The sequence below is a fragment of the Cryptomeria japonica genome, unplaced genomic scaffold (genome assembly GCF_030272615.1).
Source record: "Cryptomeria japonica unplaced genomic scaffold, Sugi_1.0 HiC_scaffold_83, whole genome shotgun sequence".
NCBI classification, from domain to species: domain Eukaryota; kingdom Viridiplantae; phylum Streptophyta; class Pinopsida; order Cupressales; family Cupressaceae; genus Cryptomeria; species Cryptomeria japonica.
The window spans coordinates 238,917-252,500 of NW_026728905.1; the positions used below are offsets into that span (position 1 = coordinate 238,917).

Sequence of the window (13,584 nt, forward strand, 5' to 3'; positions counted from 1 at the left end):
AAAGGTGCGCACTTTTGGAGGGCACTTTTCCTGCGCTCCAAAGGTGCACACCTAGGTGAGCACCTTCGACCACACCTTGTAGCACACCAAACTCTGACTTTCGACTTCATCCGCAATGCAGGGTCTTTGAGGTTGGCGCAATGCGCACAACCAGGGGAGTCGACCCATCAAACCCAACACCTCCCCTATATAAGCTATTTGTCTGATTCTCATACATGCGTAGCCTGCAGGAGCAATTAGGACATCGACCCCAACTTTCGGCTTCTAAACGAAAACAAGGTCTTTGAGGTTGGTGTAATGCGAACAACTAGGGGAGTCAACCCATCAAACCCAACACCTCCCCTATATAAGCTATTTGTCTGATTCTCATACATGTGTAGTCTACAGGAGCAATTAGGACATCGACCCCAACTTTTGACTTCTTAACGAAAACAAGGTCTTTGAGGTTGACGTAATGCGCACAACCAGGGGAGTCGACCCATCAAACCCAACACCTCCCCTATATAAGCTATTTGTCCGATTCTCATACATGTGTAGCCTACAGGAGCCATTAGGACATTGACCCCAACTTTTGACTTCTTAACGAAAACAAGGTCTTTGAGGTTGGCGTAATGCGCACAACCAAGGGAGTTGACCCATCAAACCCAACACCTCCCCTATATAAGCTATTTGTCTGATTCTCATACATGTGTAGCCTGCAACAACGATTAGGACATCCACCCCAACTTCTGAATTCGTCTGCGTTGACCGCACCAAAGGTGCACGCCTTGGTGCTCACCAAAATCCGACTTCCGACTTCTTCTGCTATGCGGGGTCTTTGAGGTTGGCGCAGTGCGCACAACCAGGGGAGTCAACCCACCGAATGCAACACCTCCCCTATATAAGCTATTTGTCTGATTCTCATACATGCGTAGACTGCAGCAATGATTAGGACATCCACCCCAACTTTTGACTTCTTAAACAAGACAGGGTCTTTGAAGTTGGTGCAGTGCACACAACCAGGGGAGTCGACCCATCAAACGCAACACCTCCCCTATATAAAGCTATTTGTCCGATTCTCATACGTGTAGTCTGCAGCAGCGATTAGGACATCGACCCCAACTTCCGAATTCGTTTGCATTGACCGCACCAAAGGTGCACGCCTTGGTGTGCACCTTGGAGTGCACTTTGGTGCTCACCTCGGTGCACACTTTGGTGTGCACCTCGGTGTGCACCAAAGGTGCGCACCTTGGAGCGCACCAAAGGTGTACACTTTGGAGCGCACCACATAGGGTCTTTGAGAGGTTGGCGCAGTGCGCACACCAAGGTGGGTGTTGAGGTGCGTGCCGAGGTGGGTGGGTGCTAGGGTGCGCTCCATGGTGGGTGCCAGGGTGGGTGCGTGCTAGGGTGGATTCCAAAGAGGGTCATAGGGTGGGTGCCAAGGTGGGTTGGTGATATAGTGGGTTCAAAGGTGGGTACTAGGGTGGGTTCCAAGGTGGGTCACAAGTTGGGTGCCAGGATGCGTGGGTGTTAGGTTGGGTGCCAAGGTGGGCTCCTGCGTGGGTGGGTGCTAGGGTGGGTTTCAAGGTGGACGCGAGGGCGGGTGCCAAGGTGGGTAACAAGTTGGGTGTTAGGATGGGTGAGTGCTAGAGTGGGTGCCAAGGTGGGTGGGTGCTAAGGTGGATGCCAAGGTGGTTCACAGGGTGGGTGGGTTCTAGGGTGAGTTCCAAGGTGGGTCACAGGTTTAGTGCTAGGGTGCGTGTCAAGGCGGGTGTCGAGGTGCCTGGGTGCTAGGGTGTGGATGCCAATGTGGGTCATAGGGTGGGTACTAGGGTGGGCTGCAATGTGGGTGCCAAGGTGGGTAACATGCTCGGTTGGTTCTAAATTGGGTGTCAGGGTGGGTGTGCACCCACCTTGCCCGAGGTGGGTGCCAAGGTGCCAGTGTGGGTGGGTGCTAAGGTGGATGCCAAGGTGGGTGAGAAGGTGGGTGATAGGTTGAGTGGTAGGATGGGTGGGTGCCAAGATGGGTCACAGGGTGGGTGCAAGGGTGGGTAGGTGCTAGGGTTGGTGTCAGGGTGGGTGGGTGCTAGGTTGGGTTCCAAGGTGGGTGCGAGGGTGAGTGTCAAGGTGGGTCACAGGTTAGGTGCTAGGATGGGTGAGTGCTAGGGTGCAAAGGTGCCAGGGTGGGTGCTAGGATGGGTCGATGCTAGGGTGAGTGGCAAGGTGGGTCCACAAGTGTCAAGGTGGGTGCCGAGGTGGGTGCCAACTTGGGTTCCAAGGTGGGTGCCAAGTGGGCGACTGCTATGGTGGATGCCAAGGTGGGTCACGGGGTGGGTGCCAAGTTGCTAGGTTGTGTTCCAAGGTGGGTGCCAACGTGGCTGCTAGGGTGCGTGGGTTAAAGGGTGTGTCACAACGTGGGTGCCAGGATGGGTGCGCACCCACACTGGCCAAGACGGGTGCAAGGTTGGGTTCCAAGCCCGGTCACAGGCTGGGTGCTAGGATGGGTGGGTGCCAAGGTGGGCACCAGGGTGGGTGCACCCACCCTGGCCAAGGTGGGTCACGGGGTGGGTCCTAGGGTGGGTAACGGGGTGGGTACTAAGGTGCGTGCCAAGGTGGGTCATGGGGTGGGTGCCAAGGTGGGCACCAGGGTGGGTGTGCACCAACCCTAGCCAGGGTAGGTCACGGGGTGGTTGTCGGGGTGGGCGTCAAGGAGCCAAGGTGGGTGGCAAGTAGCCAAGTTGCGTGCCAAGGTGGGTGTCGGGGTGGGTGCCAAGGATCCAAGGTGGGTGCCAAGGAACCAAGGTGGGTGTCTGGGTGGGTGCCGAGGTGGGAGCCAGGGTGGGTCCCAAGGTGAGTGCAAAGGTGGGTGCCAGGGTCAAGGTGAGTGCCAATGTGGGTTCCAAGGTGCCAGGGTCAGGGTGAGTGCCAATGTGGGTTCAAAGGTGCTAAGTTGGGTGCGAGGTTGGGTGCGAGGGTGGGTGGGTGCCAAGGTGTGCTAGGTGGAAGCCCGGGTGGGTCGGCATCCCATGGGTGTCGAGTTGGGTGCCTGATGGGTGCTTCTTGTCAAGTTTTAGTCGTCGGGACTCATTTCGAGCCTTAGAGGTCGTTTCTTGTCCGGTTGCCCTGTCTTCGACCTGGGAACCCAATTTTGGTCCTCGGGTCCCATTTTTTTTTGTCTCGCATCCCACTTTTGGCCTGTGGCCTTTTCGGGGTCGATTCTCGTTTTGGGCATCAGAGCATGTTTCTTCTCCTAAAACCCAATATTTGTTTATTAAGTCTCGGAACACATTTTTGTTCTCGTGGACCCATCATGGGTCTTGGAACGCATTTGTGGTCCTTGGGTCCCATTTTGCATCCCGAAACTTGTGTTTTGGTGCTTGATCCCTATTTTGGGTGCCCACCTTGCACCAAGTGCGCACCCGGGGCAAACCGAGCGCCTTGGTGCACCGGGGCAAGATCGAGCGTGCACCCGAGGCGCCCCGAACATGCACCAAGGTGCACTCGGCCCACATGTGAGCGCAGGTCGTTGCGCCCGAGGTGGTGTGTGGGCACCGCGTTGCAGACGGGACACTGCACGCACACGACGCCCCGTCCAGGTGCACGCACGTAGGCCGGGCCGGGTGCACACCCGACGCCCTAGCAAGGTGCGCGCACCCGGGCAGGGCTCACACTTGGCGAACGGGGCGCACTTCGCGAGGGAGGGTGTGCACCTCGACGGGGGTGGGTGGCCGGGGTGGATTCGCACGTGGGTCGCGGTTTGCTAAGTACACACTGCGACAAGCTCATAACGGGTGCGATCATACCAGCGTTAGTGCACCGGATCCCATCAGAACTCCGCAGTTAAGCGCGCTTGGGCCGGAGTAGTACTGGGATGGGTGACCTCCCGGGAAGTCCCGGTGTTGCACCCTTTTTTAGTTTTTCGCCGGGCGTCGCAATGCTATTTGAATAAACCTTTTGCCCGTTTGCGTTCTCGTCGGGGCCGGGCCGGGCCGGGGTGCGCTGCCCGCACTACCGCGCGCGCGGGGGCGACACCGAGCGCGCACCCGAGGCGCCCCGAGCACACAGGCCACGGTGCAACCCGGGCGTTGTGCGCGCACCCCGGTGCGCCCGAGGTGCTGCGCGCGCACCCAGGTGAAATCGGTGTGCACCTCGGCCAGTGCGCGCTCGGTCGAGTCGCGCACGTTGGCCAAGGTGCACGGTGATGTTTCTTACTCTAAGGTTCCGCACCAGACGCCCGGGACAGGTGAGCGAAGCTGGGCGGGGCCGGGTGCGCGGCCGGGGCAGGTGCACGCAGCTGGAGAGAGCTTTGGAGCACACCAGAGGTGCGCACCTTGGAGCACACTTCGGAGCGCACCAATGATGCGCTCCATTCAAAAGTTTCCTGAAAAGGCAAAAAAAGTTGAGATTATAGAATTTCCCACTTGAGAGATTGTAAAAAAAAAAAATTTAAAATGAAGGAAACGCGGGTGCCAAGGTGTGCGCGCCCGGGTGCGCAGCCCAGCCAAGGTGTGCGCACCAAGGCGCCCACCCTGGCGAAGGTGCACGCAAGGTGCGCACCCGAGGCAAACCGGACAATTAACCCAACTTTCGACTTCGCGCGCACCTGCGCACCTTGGAGCGCACTTCGGAGCGCTCCTTGGTGCGCACCAATCTTGGGCACCTCGGAGTGCACCATGGCGCCCACCAAGGTGCGCACCCGGGGCAAACCGAGCTCCGACTTCGTGCGCACCTTGGAGCGCACGAAAGGTGCGCACCATGGCGCCCACCAAGGTGCGCAGCCCAGCCAAGGCGTGCGCATCAAGGTGCGCACCCGGGGCAAACCGAGCTCCGACTTCGTGCGCACCTTGGAGCGCACAAAGGGTGCGCAACCCAGCCAAGGTGTGCGCACCCCGGGCAAACCGAGCTCCGAATCGTGCGCACCTTGGAGCACACTTCGGAGCCCTCCTTGGTGCGCACCGATGTTGCGCACCTCGGAGCGCACCCGGGGAAAACAATGCAATTAACCCGACTTTCGACTTCGTGGGCACCTCGGAGCGCTCTCGGGTTCGCACCTCGGAGCACACCGAGGTGCGCACCTTTGATGCGCTGCCTTCACCAATTTCCAGAAAAGGCAAGAAAACATTGAGAAGGTGTGCGCAACGAGGTGCCCACCCTGGCGAAGGTGCACGCGAGGTGCGCACCCGGGGCAAACCGGGCTCCGACTTCGTGCACGCCATGCTGCGCACCTTGGAGGGCCATGGTGCGCACCTTGGAGCACACTTCGGAGCGCTCAATGGTGCCCAACCCAGCCAAGGTGCCCACCGCGGCGAAGGTGCACGCGAGGTGCGCACCCGGGGCAAACCGGGCTCCGACTTCGTGCACGCCGCACCTTGGAGCACACTTCGGAGCGCTCCTTGGTGCGCACCAGGGCGCGCAACCCAGCCGAGGTGCCCACCCCGGCGAAGGTGCACGCGGGGTGCGCACCCGGGGCAAACCGGGCTCCGACTTCGTGCACGCCATGGTGCCCACCGCGGCGAAGGTGCACGCGAGGTGCGCACCCGGGGCAAACCGGGCTCCGACTTCGTGCACGCCGCACCTTGGAGCACACTTCGGAGCGCTCCTTGGTGCGCACCAGGGCGCGCAACCCAGCCGAGGTGCCCACCCCGGCGAAGGTGCACGCGAGGTGCGCACCCGGGGCAAACCGGGCTCCGACTTCGTGCACGCCATGGTGCCCACCGCGGCGAAGGTGCACGCGAGGTGCGCACCCGGGGCAAACCGGGCTCCGACTTCGTGCACGCCGCACCTTGGAGCACACTTCGGAGCGCTCCTTGGTGCGCACCATGGTGCCCACCAGGGCGCGCAACCCCGCCGAAGGTGCACGCGAGGTGCGCACCCGGGGCAAACCGGGCTCCGACTTCGTGCACGCCGCACCTTGGAGCACACTTCGGAGCGCTCCTTGGTGCGCACCAGGGCGCGCAACCCCGCCGAAGGTGCACGCGAGGTGCGCACCCGGGGCAAACCGGGCTCCGACTTCGTGCACGCCATGGTGCGCACCAGGGTGCCCACCGCGGCGAAGGTGCGCACCCGGGGCAAACCGGGCTCCGACTTCGTGCACGCCGCACCTTGGAGCACACTTCGGAGCGCTCCTTGGTGCGCACCAGGGCGCGCAACCCAGCCGAGGTGCCCACCCCGGCGAAGGTGCACGCGAGGTGCGCACCCGGGGCAAACCGGGCTCCGACTTCGTGCACGCCATGGTGCCCACCGCGGCGAAGGTGCGCACCCGGGGCAAACCGGGCTAGGACTTCGTGCACGCCGCACCTTGGAGCACACTTCGGAGCGCTCCTTGGTGCGCACCATGGTGCCCACCAGGCCGCGCAACCCAGCCAAGGTGTGCGCACCAAGGTGCACGCGAGGTGCGCACCCGGGGCAAACCGGGGTCCGGCTTCGTGCACGCCGCACCTTGGAGCACACATCGGGGCGCTCCCGGGTTCGCACCGGCGTTGCGCACCGTGGTGGGCACCTCGGAGCGCACCGTGGTGGGCACCTCGGAGCACACCAAGGTGGGCAGCGAGGTGCGCACCTTTGATGCGATGCCTTCACTAATTTCCATAAAAGGCAAAAAAAAACGAGATTTTAAAATTTCCGTTTTGAAAGATAGTGAGAAAAAGGGAATGCTGGTGCCATCTTGAGCCCGCCCTGGTGCGCAGCCCAGCCAAGGTGTGCGCACCAAGGTGCCCACCCTGGCGAAGGTGCGCGCCCGGGCAATTAACCCAACTTCCAACTTCGCGCGCGCCAGGGTGGGAGCGCACCCAACAACCGGGCCTGGGAAGAGCCAATGCGAGAAACCCCACCAAACGCTCTGACAAAAAAAGAGGGGGCGCTCCAGTAACCCCGCTTCGGAGCGCACCCTGGGCAAACCCAGCCAGGGTGCCCACCCCGGCCAAGGTGCAGGCGAGGTGCGCACCCGGGGCAAACCGGGCTCCGACAACGTGCACGCCGCACCTTGGAGCACACTTCGTAGCGCTCCCGGGTGCGCACCTCAGAGCACACCAAGGTGGGCAGCGAGGTGCGCACCTTTGATGCGCTGCCTTCACTAATTTCCAGAAAAGGCAAAAAAAAGAGGAGATTTTAAAATTTCCGTTTTGAAAGATAGTGAAAAAAACGGAACGCGGGTGCCATCTTGAGCCCGCCCTGGTGCACAGCCCAGGTAAGGTGCCCACCCTGGCAAAGGTGCGCACCCGGGCAATTAACCCTACTTCCGACTTCGTGCGCGCCAGGGTGGCAACCGGGCCTGGGAAGAGCCAATGCGAGAAACCCCACCAAACGCTCCGACAAAAAAAGAGGCGGCGCTCCAATAACCCCGCTTCGGAGCGCAGCCGGGGCAAACCCAGCCAAGGTGCCCACCCCGACGAAGGTGCACGCGAGGTGCGCACCCGGGGCAAACCGGGCTCCGACAACGTGCACGCAGCACCTTGGAGCACACTTCGAAGCACTCCCGGGTGCCCACCGGCGTTGCGCACCGTGGTGGGCAGCGAGGTGCGCACCTTTGATGCGCTGCCTTCACTAATTTCCAGAAAAGGCAAAAAAAAATGAGATTTTAAAATTTCCGTTTTGAAAGATAGTGAAAAAAACGGAACGCGGGTGCCATCTTGAGCCCGCCCTGGTGCGCAGCCCAGGCAAGGCATGCGCACCAAGGTGCCCACCCGCGGTGCACGCCCGGGGCAAACCGGGCTCCGACTTCGTGCAGGCCGCACCTTGGAGCACACTTCGGAGCGCTCCTTGGTGCGCACCATGGTGCCCACCAGGGCGCACCCGGGGCAAACCGGGCTCCGACTTCGTGCACGCCGCACCTTGGAGCACACATCGGAGCGCTCCCAGGTTCGCACCAGCGTTGCGCACCTTTGATGCGCTGCCTTCACTAATTTCCAGAAAAGGCAAAAAAAAACGATATTTTAAAATTTCCGTTCTGAAAGATAGTGAAAAAAACGGAACGCGGGTGCCATCTTGAGCCCTTCCTGGTGCGCAGCCCAGGCAAGTTGTGCGCACCAAGGTGCCCACCCTGGCGGAGGTGCGCGCCCGGGGCAAACCGGGCTCCGACTTCGTGCACTGCATGGTGCCCACCAAGGCGCGCAACCCAGCCAAGGTGCCCACCGCAGCGAAGGTGCACGCGAGGTGCGCACCCGAGGTGCACACCCGGGGCAAACCGAGCTCCGACTTCGTGCACGCCGCACCTTGGAGCACACTTCAGAGCGCTCCTTGGTGCGCACCAGGGCGCGCAACCCAGCCAAGGTGCTCACCCCGGCGAAGGTGCACGCGAGGTGCGCACCCGGGGCAAGCCGGGCTCGGACTTCGTGCACGCCGCACCTTGGAGCACACATCGGAGCGCTCCCGGGTTCGCACCAGCATTGCGCACCTTTGATGCGCTGCCTTCACTAATTTCCAGAAAAGGCAAAAAAAAAAAAAAAACGAGATTTTAAAATTTCCGTTTTGAAAGATAGTGAAAAAAACGGAACGCGGGTGCCATCTTGAGCCCGCCCTGGTGTGCAGCCCAGGCAAGTTGTGCGCACCAAGGCACCCACCCTGGCCAAGGTGGGTCACGGGGTGGGTCCTAGGGTGGGTAACGGGGTGGGTACTAAGGTGCGTGCCAAGGTGGGTCATGGGGTGGGTGCCAAGGTGGGCACCAGGGTGGGTGTGCACCAACCCTAGCCAGGGTAGGTCACGGGGTGGTTGTCGGGGTGGGCGTCAAGGAGCCAAGGTGGGTGGCAAGTAGCCAAGTTGCGTGCCAAGGTGGGTGTCGGGGTGGGTGCCAAGGATCCAAGGTGGGTGCCAAGGAACCAAGGTGGGTGTCTGGGTGGGTGCCGAGGTGGGAGCCAGGGTGGGTCCCAAGGTGAGTGCAAAGGTGGGTGCCAGGGTCAAGGTGAGTGCCAATGTGGGTTCCAAGGTGCCAGGGTCAGGGTGAGTGCCAATGTGGGTTCAAAGGTGCTAAGTTGGGTGCGAGGTTGGGTGCGAGGGTGGGTGGGTGCCAAGGTGTGCTAGGTGGAAGCCCGGGTGGGTCGGCATCCCATGGGTGTCGAGTTGGGTGCCTGATGGGTGCTTCTTGTCAAGTTTTAGTCGTCGGGACTCATTTCGAGCCTTAGAGGTCGTTTCTTGTCCGGTTGCCCTGTCTTCGACCTGGGAACCCAATTTTGGTCCTCGGGTCCCATTTTTTTTTGTCTCGCATCCCACTTTTGGCCTGTGGCCTTTTCGGGGTCGATTCTCGTTTTGGGCATCAGAGCATGTTTCTTCTCCTAAAACCCAATATTTGTTTATTAAGTCTCGGAACACATTTTTGTTCTCGTGGACCCATCATGGGTCTTGGAACGCATTTGTGGTCCTTGGGTCCCATTTTGCATCCCGAAACTTGTGTTTTGGTGCTTGATCCCTATTTTGGGTGCCCACCTTGCACCAAGTGCGCACCCGGGGCAAACCGAGCGCCTTGGTGCACCGGGGCAAGATCGAGCGTGCACCCGAGGCGCCCCGAACATGCACCAAGGTGCACTCGGCCCACATGTGAGCGCAGGTCGTTGCGCCCGAGGTGGTGTGTGGGCACCGCGTTGCAGACGGGACACTGCACGCACACGACGCCCCGTCCAGGTGCACGCACGTAGGCCGGGCCGGGTGCACACCCGACGCCCTAGCAAGGTGCGCGCACCCGGGCAGGGCTCACACTTGGCGAACGGGGCGCACTTCGCGAGGGAGGGTGTGCACCTCGACGGGGGTGGGTGGCCGGGGTGGATTCGCACGTGGGTCGCGGTTTGCTAAGTACACACTGCGACAAGCTCATAACGGGTGCGATCATACCAGCGTTAGTGCACCGGATCCCATCAGAACTCCGCAGTTAAGCGCGCTTGGGCCGGAGTAGTACTGGGATGGGTGACCTCCCGGGAAGTCCCGGTGTTGCACCCTTTTTTAGTTTTTCGCCGGGCGTCGCAATGCTATTTGAATAAACCTTTTGCCCGTTTGCGTTCTCGTCGGGGCCGGGCCGGGCCGGGGTGCGCTGCCCGCACTACCGCGCGCGCGGGGGCGACACCGAGCGCGCACCCGAGGCGCCCCGAGCACACAGGCCACGGTGCAACCCGGGCGTTGTGCGCGCACCCCGGTGCGCCCGAGGTGCTGCGCGCGCACCCAGGTGAAATCGGTGTGCACCTCGGCCAGTGCGCGCTCGGTCGAGTCGCGCACGTTGGCCAAGGTGCACGGTGATGTTTCTTACTCTAAGGTTCCGCACCAGACGCCCGGGACAGGTGAGCGAAGCTGGGCGGGGCCGGGTGCGCGGCCGGGGCAGGTGCACGCAGCTGGAGAGAGCTTTGGAGCACACCAGAGGTGCGCACCTTGGAGCACACTTCGGAGCGCACCAATGATGCGCTCCATTCAAAAGTTTCCTGAAAAGGCAAAAAAAGTTGAGATTATAGAATTTCCCACTTGAGAGATTGTAAAAAAAAAAAATTTAAAATGAAGGAAACGCGGGTGCCAAGGTGTGCGCGCCCGGGTGCGCAGCCCAGCCAAGGTGTGCGCACCAAGGCGCCCACCCTGGCGAAGGTGCACGCAAGGTGCGCACCCGAGGCAAACCGGACAATTAACCCAACTTTCGACTTCGCGCGCACCTGCGCACCTTGGAGCGCACTTCGGAGCGCTCCTTGGTGCGCACCAATCTTGGGCACCTCGGAGTGCACCATGGCGCCCACCAAGGTGCGCACCCGGGGCAAACCGAGCTCCGACTTCGTGCGCACCTTGGAGCGCACGAAAGGTGCGCACCATGGCGCCCACCAAGGTGCGCAGCCCAGCCAAGGCGTGCGCATCAAGGTGCGCACCCGGGGCAAACCGAGCTCCGACTTCGTGCGCACCTTGGAGCGCACAAAGGGTGCGCAACCCAGCCAAGGTGTGCGCACCCCGGGCAAACCGAGCTCCGAATCGTGCGCACCTTGGAGCACACTTCGGAGCCCTCCTTGGTGCGCACCGATGTTGCGCACCTCGGAGCGCACCCGGGGAAAACAATGCAATTAACCCGACTTTCGACTTCGTGGGCACCTCGGAGCGCTCTCGGGTTCGCACCTCGGAGCACACCGAGGTGCGCACCTTTGATGCGCTGCCTTCACCAATTTCCAGAAAAGGCAAGAAAACATTGAGAAGGTGTGCGCACCGAGGTGCCCACCCTGGCGAAGGTGCACGCGAGGTGCGCACCCGGGGCAAACCGGGCTCCGACTTCGTGCACGCCATGCTGCGCACCTTGGAGGGCCATGGTGCGCACCTTGGAGCACACTTCGGAGCGCTCAATGGTGCCCAACCCAGCCAAGGTGCCCACCGCGGCGAAGGTGCACGCGAGGTGCGCACCCGGGGCAAACCGGGCTCCGACTTCGTGCACGCCGCACCTTGGAGCACACTTCGGAGCGCTCCTTGGTGCGCACCAGGGCGCGCAACCCAGCCGAGGTGCCCACCCCGGCGAAGGTGCACGCGGGGTGCGCACCCGGGGCAAACCGGGCTCCGACTTCGTGCACGCCATGGTGCCCACCGCGCCAAGGTGCACGCGAGGTGCGCACCCGGGGCAAACCGGGCTCCGACTTCGTGCACGCCGCACCTTGGAGCACACTTCGGAGCGCTCCTTGGTGCGCACCAGGGCGCGCAACCCAGCCGAGGTGCCCACCCCGGCGAAGGTGCACGCGAGGTGCGCACCCGGGGCAAACCGGGCTCCGACTTCGTGCACGCCATGGTGCCCACCGCGGCGAAGGTGCACGCGAGGTGCGCACCCGGGGCAAACCGGGCTCCGACTTCGTGCACGCCGCACCTTGGAGCACACTTCGGAGCGCTCCTTGGTGCGCACCATGGTGCCCACCAGGGCGCGCAACCCCGCCGAAGGTGCACGCGAGGTGCGCACCCGGGGCAAACCGGGCTCCGACTTCGTGCACGCCGCACCTTGGAGCACACTTCGGAGCGCTCCTTGGTGCGCACCAGGGCGCGCAACCCCGCCGAAGGTGCACGCGAGGTGCGCACCCGGGGCAAACCGGGCTCCGACTTCGTGCACGCCATGGTGCGCACCAGGGTGCCCACCGCGGCGAAGGTGCGCACCCGGGGCAAACCGGGCTCCGACTTCGTGCACGCCGCACCTTGGAGCACACTTCGGAGCGCTCCTTGGTGCGCACCAGGGCGCGCAACCCAGCCGAGGTGCCCACCCCGGCGAAGGTGCACGCGAGGTGCGCACCCGGGGCAAACCGGGCTCCGACTTCGTGCACGCCATGGTGCCCACCGCGGCGAAGGTGCGCACCCGGGGCAAACCGGGCTAGGACTTCGTGCACGCCGCACCTTGGAGCACACTTCGGAGCGCTCCTTGGTGCGCACCATGGTGCCCACCAGGCCGCGCAACCCAGCCAAGGTGTGCGCACCAAGGTGCACGCGAGGTGCGCACCCGGGGCAAACCGGGGTCCGGCTTCGTGCACGCCGCACCTTGGAGCACACATCGGGGCGCTCCCGGGTTCGCACCGGCGTTGCGCACCGTGGTGGGCACCTCGGAGCGCACCGTGGTGGGCACCTCGGAGCACACCAAGGTGGGCAGCGAGGTGCGCACCTTTGATGCGATGCCTTCACTAATTTCCATAAAAGGCAAAAAAAAACGAGATTTTAAAATTTCCGTTTTGAAAGATAGTGAGAAAAAGGGAATGCTGGTGCCATCTTGAGCCCGCCCTGGTGCGCAGCCCAGCCAAGGTGTGCGCACCAAGGTGCCCACCCTGGCGAAGGTGCGCGCCCGGGCAATTAACCCAACTTCCAACTTCGCGCGCGCCAGGGTGGGAGCGCACCCAACAACCGGGCCTGGGAAGAGCCAATGCGAGAAACCCCACCAAACGCTCTGACAAAAAAAGAGGGGGCGCTCCAGTAACCCCGCTTCGGAGCGCACCCTGGGCAAACCCAGCCAGGGTGCCCACCCCGGCCAAGGTGCAGGCGAGGTGCGCACCCGGGGCAAACCGGGCTCCGACAACGTGCACGCCGCACCTTGGAGCACACTTCGTAGCGCTCCCGGGTGCGCACCTCAGAGCACACCAAGGTGGGCAGCGAGGTGCGCACCTTTGATGCGCTGCCTTCACTAATTTCCAGAAAAGGCAAAAAAAAGAGGAGATTTTAAAATTTCCGTTTTGAAAGATAGTGAAAAAAACGGAACGCGGGTGCCATCTTGAGCCCGCCCTGGTGCACAGCCCAGGTAAGGTGCCCACCCTGGCAAAGGTGCGCACCCGGGCAATTAACCCTACTTCCGACTTCGTGCGCGCCAGGGTGGCAACCGGGCCTGGGAAGAGCCAATGCGAGAAACCCCACCAAACGCTCCGACAAAAAAAGAGGCGGCGCTCCAATAACCCCGCTTCGGAGCGCAGCCGGGGCAAACCCAGCCAAGGTGCCCACCCCGACGAAGGTGCACGCGAGGTGCGCACCCGGGGCAAACCGGGCTCCGACAACGTGCACGCAGCACCTTGGAGCACACTTCGAAGCACTCCCGGGTGCCCACCGGCGTTGCGCACCGTGGTGGGCAGCGAGGTGCGCACCTTTGATGCGCTGCCTTCACTAATTTCCAGAAAAGGCAAAAAAAAATGAGATTTTAAAATTTCCGTT

At 62.2% G+C, this 13,584-nt stretch overlaps 2 non-coding genes across 2 annotated transcripts; both read left to right on the forward strand.

Annotated features, from left to right (window-relative positions):
- Positions 1–3,768: 3,768 nt before the first annotated feature.
- LOC131864327 (5S ribosomal RNA) lies at positions 3,769–3,887 on the forward strand. Its single transcript, XR_009363159.1, has one exon. It is a non-coding gene; the product is annotated as a 5S ribosomal RNA (ribosomal RNA).
- Positions 3,888–9,784: 5,897 nt separating this feature from the next.
- On the forward strand, positions 9,785–9,903 carry LOC131864328 (5S ribosomal RNA). Its single transcript, XR_009363160.1, has one exon. It is a non-coding gene; the product is annotated as a 5S ribosomal RNA (ribosomal RNA).
- Positions 9,904–13,584: the final 3,681 nt, after the last annotated feature.